General features: G+C 48.7%; 1 long non-coding RNA gene across 1 annotated transcript; it reads right to left on the bottom strand.

Moving 5' to 3' along the window:
• Nucleotides 1–1,251, bottom strand: LOC137309675 (uncharacterized). Its single transcript, XR_010959938.1, has 3 exons — nt 1,152–1,251; nt 534–725; nt 1–17 (listed from the first exon to the last, which is right to left on the bottom strand). It is a non-coding gene; the product is annotated as an uncharacterized lncRNA (long non-coding RNA).
• Between the last annotated feature and the right edge of the window lie 5,615 nt (nt 1,252–6,866).

Below are 6,866 nucleotides of genomic sequence, written 5' to 3'. Positions count from 1 at the left end.
TGGATCCAAGTGAATCACTGGGGTAGGGAGGGGTAAGAGGGGTTTGGGGGATAACAGAGGATCAGACACTGATTACAGTCTTCAATAAAAGCAACAAATGTACAGGCTGTGTAAATACACAGCCCAGAGTCTGGGCCCGAACCCCCACAGAGCAGGGACCCTTCCCCCTCCCTCTCTCTCTCCCCCTTCCCATTCCCCTTCTCTATCTCCCCTTCTCTCTCCCCCCCCCGTTCACGCTCCCTCCTCTCCCCCCGTTCTCCCTCCCCTCCCTCCCTCCCCCCCGGTTCTCCCTCCTCCCTCCCTCCCTCCCCCCGGTTCTCCCTCCCTCTCTCCCCCCACCCCATTCTCTCTCCCTCCCTCCCCCCACCCCGTTCTCTCTCTCTCTCCCTCCCTCCCCACCACCCCCCCTTCCTCCCCCACCCCCCCCCTTTCCCTCCCCACCACCCCCCCCTTTCCCTCCCCCACCCCCCCCTTTCCCTCCCCACCACCCCCCCTTTCCCTCCCCCACCCCCCCCCTTTCCTCCCCCCATTACCTCTGCTGAAGTTGAAGTGAATCTTCTCCCCCTCCCGTGGTTTGCGGAGGGAGACGGGGTCTCAGTGTCCTGGGGCGGGACCCCGGGGAGCAGGTACTCCACGTACAGCTGCTGAACGCTCCCGTCCATCAGTACCCGCGAGCCCGGCCGCAGGGACAGCCAGCACACCTCGATCCTCATCGTCTCCCCGGGCTGCGGGCGGCAACGCAAAACCCACAATTAATTCTCGGGAGGTGGGGAAAGGTTCGTTTGTCACCTTCCCCGGGAACGGCCGGTGCGTGGGACCGAGTCCCCAACGCACAGATCAGGAAAGACCCAGGCTTCGTCCCCGGCCTGTGCTGATCAATGATCCCGGGGGGGGGGGGGGAGGGGGAGATATGATTGGCCTCAGTGCCCTCTGAGTCAGAGCAGGGTGGGGGGGGGGGGGTTAAACGGGCCGAGGATCTTCTCCAGATCCGTGTCCGCAAACTCCCAGACTCAGGGCGAAGTGGCGACGCCTTCCTCAGTTGAGCAGCCCGCCGACACGAACTTCACTGAGGGGCCGTTTCTCCCCCCACCCCGCCCCCCCCCCCTCGCCAAACCTCCCCACACCCGAAATTCACAAGTCAACCCCCTCACCGGCCCCGAGGGAGCGCTGAGTCGGAACTCGATCAGCTGGTCACTGTCGGACGTCTGGGACTCGCTGGCGTCTGATTAAAAAAAAAATCAATGAGACTGCTTTCAAAATACACAATCCCAGTGACCGCTCTCACAGTCGATATATAAACCCCCCGAACCCCCCGATTAGATTCCAGTCTGTAACTCACTCCCGGGTATCTGTTATTCTATATATAAACCCCCCGAACCCCTCGATTAGATTCCAGTCTGTAACTCACTCCCGGGTATCTGTTATTCTATATATAAACCCCCCCGAACCCCTCGATTAGATTCCAGTCTGTAACTCACTCCCGGGTATCTGTTATTCTATATATAAACCCCCCGAACCCCTCGATTAGATTCCAGTCTGTAACTCACTCCCGGGTATCTGTTATTCTATATATAAACCCCCCGAACCCCTCGATTAGATTCCAGTCTGTAACTCACTCCCGGGTATCTGTTATTCTATATATAAACCCCCCGAACCCCTCGATTAGATTCCAGTCTGTAACTCACTCCGGGTATCTGTTATTCTATATATAAACCCCCCCGAACCCCTCGATTAGATTCCAGTCTGTAACTCACTCCCGGGTATCTGTTATTCTATATATAAACCCCCGAACCCCCCGATTAGATTCCAGTCTGTAACTCACTCCCGGTATCTGTTATTCTATATATAAACCCCCCGAACCCCTCGATTAGATTCCAGTCTGTAACTCACTCCCGGGTATCTGTTATTCTATATATAAACCCCCCGAACCCCTCGATTAGATTCCAGTCTGTAACTCACTCCCGGGTATCTGTTATTCTATATATAAACCCCCCGAACCCCCCGATTAGATTCCAGTCTGTAACTCACTCCCGGGTATCTGTTATTCTATATATAAACCCCCCCCGAACCCCTCGATTAGATTCCAGTCTGTAACTCGCTCCCGGGTATCTGTTACTCGATATATAAACCCCCCCGAACCCCTCAATTAGATTCCAGTCTGTAACTCACTCCCGGGTATCTGTTATTCTATATATAAACCCCCCGAACCCCCCGATTAGATTCCAGTCTGTAACTCACTCCCGGGTATCTGTTATTCTATATATAAACCCCCCCCGAACCCCCCGATTAGATTCCAGTCTGTAACTCACTCCCGGGGTATCTGTTATTCTATATATAAACCCCCCCGAACCCCTCGATTAGATTCCAGTCTGTAACTCACTCCCAGGTATCTGTTATTCTATATATAAACCCCCCCGAACCCCTCGATTAGATTCCAGTCTGTAACTCACTCCCGGGTATCTGTTATTCTATATATAAACCCCCCCGAACCCCTCGATTAGATTCCAGTCTGTAACTCACTCCCGGGTATCTGTTATTCTATATATAAACCCCCCGAACCCCTCGATTAGATTCCAGCCTGTAACTCACTCCCGGGTATCTGTTATTCTATATATAAACCCCCCGAACCCCTCGATTAGATTCCAGTCTGTAACTCACTCCCGGGTATCTGTTATTCTGTATATAAACCCCCCGAACCCTCGATTAGATTCCAGTCTGTAACTCACTCCCGGGTATCTGTTATTCTATATATAAACCCCCCGAACCCCTCGATTAGATTCCAGTCTGTAACTCACCTCCCGGGTATCTGTTATTCTATATATAAACCCCCGAACCCCTCGATTAGATTCCAGTCTGTAACTCACTCCCGGGTATCTGTTATTCTATATATAAACCCCCCGAACCCCTCGATTAGATTCCAGTCTGTAACTCACTCCGGGTATCTGTTATTCTATATATAAACCCCCCGAACCCCTCGATTAGATTCCAGTCTGTAACTCACTCCCGGGTATCTGTTATTCTATATATAAACCCCCCGAACCCCTCGATTAGATTCCAGTCTGTAACTCACTCCCGGGTATCTGTTATTCTGTATATAAACCCCCCGAACCCCTCGATTAGATTCCAGTCTGTAACTCACTCCCGGGTATCTGTTATTCTATATATAAACCCCCCGAACCCCTCGATTAGATTCCAGTCTGTAACTCACTCCCGGGTATCTGTTATTCTATATATAAACCCCCCCCGAACCCCTCGATTAGATTCCAGTCTGTAACTCACTCCCGGGTATCTGTTATTCTATATATAAACCCACCGAACCCCTCGATTAGATTCCAGCCTGTAACTCACTCCCAGGTATCTGTTATTCTATATATAAACCCCCCCGAACCCCCTCGATTAGATTCCAGTCTGTAACTCACTCCCGGGTATCTGTTATTCTATATATAAACCCCCCGAACCCCTCGATTAGATTCCAGTCTGTAACTCACTCCCGGGTATCTGTTATTCTATATATAAACCCCCCCGAACCCCTCGATTAGATTCCAGTCTGTAACTCACTCCCGGGTATCTGTTATTCTATATATAAACCCCCCCGAACCCCTCGATTAGATTCCAGTCTGTAACTGACTCCCGGGTATCTGTTATTCTATATATAAACCCCCCGAACCCCTCGATTAGATTCCAGCCTGTAACTCACTCCCGGGTATCTGTTATTCTATATATAAACCCCCCCGAACCCCTCGATTAGATTCCAGTCTGTAACTCACTCCCGGGTATCTGTTATTCTATATATAAACCCCCCGAACCCCTCGATTAGATTCCAGTCTGTAACTCACTCCCGGGTATCTGTTATTCTATATATAAACCCCCCGAACCCCTCGATTAGATTCCAGTCTGTAACTCACTCCGGGTATCTGTTATTCTATATATGAACCCCCCCGAACCCCTCGATTAGATTCCAGTCTGTAACTCACTCCCAGGTATCTGTTATTCTCTATATAAACCCCCCGAACCCCTCGATTAGATTCCAGTCTGTAACTCACTCCCGGGTATCTGTTATTCTATATATAAACCCCCCGAACCCCTCGATTAGATTCCAGCCTGTAACTCACTCCCGGGTATCTGTTATTCTATATATAAACCCCCCGTACCCCTCGATTAGATTCCAGTCTGTAACTCACTCCCGGGTATCTGTTATTCTATATATAAACCCCCCCGAACCCCTCGATTAGATTCCAGTCTGTAACTCACTCCCGGGTATCTGTTATTCGATATATAAACCCCCCGAACCCCTCGATTAGATTCCAGTCTGTAACTCACTCCCGGGTATCTGTTATTCTATATATAAACCCCCCCGAACCCCTCGATTAGATTCCAGTCTGTAACTCACTCCGGGTATCTGTTATTCTATATATAAACCCCCCGAACCCCTCGATTAGATTCCAGTCTGTAACTCACTCCCGGGTATCTGTTATTCGATATATAAACCCCCCGAACCCCTCGATTAGATTCCAGTCTGTAACTCACTCCCGGGTATCTGTTATTCTATATATAAACCCCCCCGAACCCCTCGATTAGATTCCAGCCTGTAACTCACTCCCGGGTATCTGTTATTCTATATATAAACCCCCCGAACCCCTCGATTAGATTCCAGTCTGTAACTCACCTCCCGGGTATCTGTTATTCTATATATAAACCCCCCGAACCCCTCGATTAGATTCCAGTCTGTAACTCACTCCCGGGTATCTGTTATTCTATATATAAACCCCCCGAACCCCTCGATTAGATTCCAGTCTGTAACTCACTCCCGGGTATCTGTTATTCTATATATAAACCCCCCGAACCCCTCGATTAGATTCCAGTCTGTAACTCACTCCCGGGTATCTGTTATTCTATATATAAACCCCCCGAACCCCTCGATTAGATTCCAGTCTGTAACTCACTCCCGGGTATCTGTTTATTCTATATATAAACCCCTCCGAACCCCTCGATTAGATTCCAGTCTGTAACTCACTCCCGGGTATCTGTTATTCTATATATAAACCCCCCGAACCCCTCGATTAGATTCCAGCCTGTAACTCACTCCCGGGTATCTGTTATTCTATATATAAACCCCCCCGAACCCTCGATTAGATTACAGTCTGTAACTCACTCCCGGTATCTGTTATTCTATATATAAACCCCCCGAACCCCTCGATTAGATTCCAGTCTGTAACTCACTCCCGGGTATCTGTTATTCTATATATAAACCCCCCGAACCCCTCGATTAGATTCCAGCCTGTAACTCACTCCCAGGTATCTGTTATTCTATATATAAACCCCCCCGAACCCCTCGATTAGATTCCAGTCTGTAACTCACTCCCAGGTATCTGTTATTCTATATATAAACCCCCGAACCCCTCGATTAGATTCCAGTCTGTAACTCACTCCCGGGTATCTGTTATTCTATATATAAACCCCCCGAACCCCTCGATTAGATTACAGTCTGTAACTCACTCCCGGGTATCTGTTATTCTATATATAAACCCCCCCGAACCCCTCGATTAGATTCCAGTCTGTAACTCACTCCCGGGTATCTGTTATTCTATATATAAACCCCCCGAACCCCTCGATTAGATTCCAGTCTGTAACTCACTCCCGGGTATCTGTTATTCTATATATAAACCCCCCGAACCCCTCGATTAGATTCCAGTCTGTAACTCACTCCCGGGTATCTGTTATTCTATATATAAACCCCTCGAACCCCTCGATTAGATTCCAGTCTGTAACTCACTCCCGGGTATCTGTTATTCTATATATAACCCCCCCGAACCCCTCGATTAGATTCCAGTCTGTAACTCACTCCCGGGTATCTGTTATTCTATATATAAACCCCCCGAACCCCTCGATTAGATTCCAGTCTGTAACTCACTCCCGGGTATCTGTTATTCTATATATAAACCCCCCGAACCCCCCGATTAGATTCCAGTCTGTAACACACTCCCGGGTATCTGTTATTCTATATATAAATCCCCCGAACCCTCGATTAGATTCCAGTCTGTAACTCACTCCCAGGTATCTGTTATTCTATATATAAACCCCCCGAACACCTCGATTAGATTCCAGTCTGTAACTCACTCCCGGGGATCTGTTATTCTATATATAAACCCCCCCGAACCCCTCGATTAGATTCCAGTCTGTAACTCACTCCCAGGTATCTGTTATTCTATATATAAACCCCCCGAACCCCTCGATTAGATTCCAGTCTGTAACTCACTCCCGGGTATCTGTTATTCTATATATAAACCCCCCGAACCCCTCGATTAGATTCCAGTCTGTAACTCACTCCCGGGTATCTGTTATTCTATATATAAACCCCCCGAACCCCTCGATTAGATTCCAGTCTGTAACTCACTCCCGGGTATCTGTTATTCTATATATAAACCCCCCGAACCCCTCGATTAGATTCCAGTCTGTAACTCACTCCCGGGTATCTGTTATTCTATATATAAACCCCCCGAACCCCTCGATTAGATTCCAGTCTGTAACTCACTCCCGGGTATCTGTTATTCTATATATAAACCCCCCCGAACCCCTCGATTAGATTCCAGTCTGTAACTCACTCCCGGGGATCTGTATTCTATATATAAACCCCCCCGAACCCCTCGATTAGATTCCAGTCTGTAACTCACTCCCGGGTATCTGTTATTCTATATATAAACCCCCCCGAACCCCTCGATTAGATTCCAGTCTGTAACTCACTCCCGGGTATCTGTTATTCTATATATAAACCCCCCCGAACCCCTCGATTAGATTCCAGTCTGTAACTCACTCCCGGGTATCTGTTATTCTATATATAAACCCCCCGAACCCCTCGATTAGATTCC

This window comes from Heptranchias perlo, unplaced genomic scaffold (assembly GCF_035084215.1).
Source record: "Heptranchias perlo isolate sHepPer1 unplaced genomic scaffold, sHepPer1.hap1 HAP1_SCAFFOLD_1745, whole genome shotgun sequence".
NCBI classification, from domain to species: Eukaryota; Metazoa; Chordata; class Chondrichthyes; order Hexanchiformes; family Hexanchidae; genus Heptranchias; species Heptranchias perlo.
Note: the sequence above shows the minus strand (reverse complement) of the source record. Positions and strands in the feature narration are given on the sequence as shown.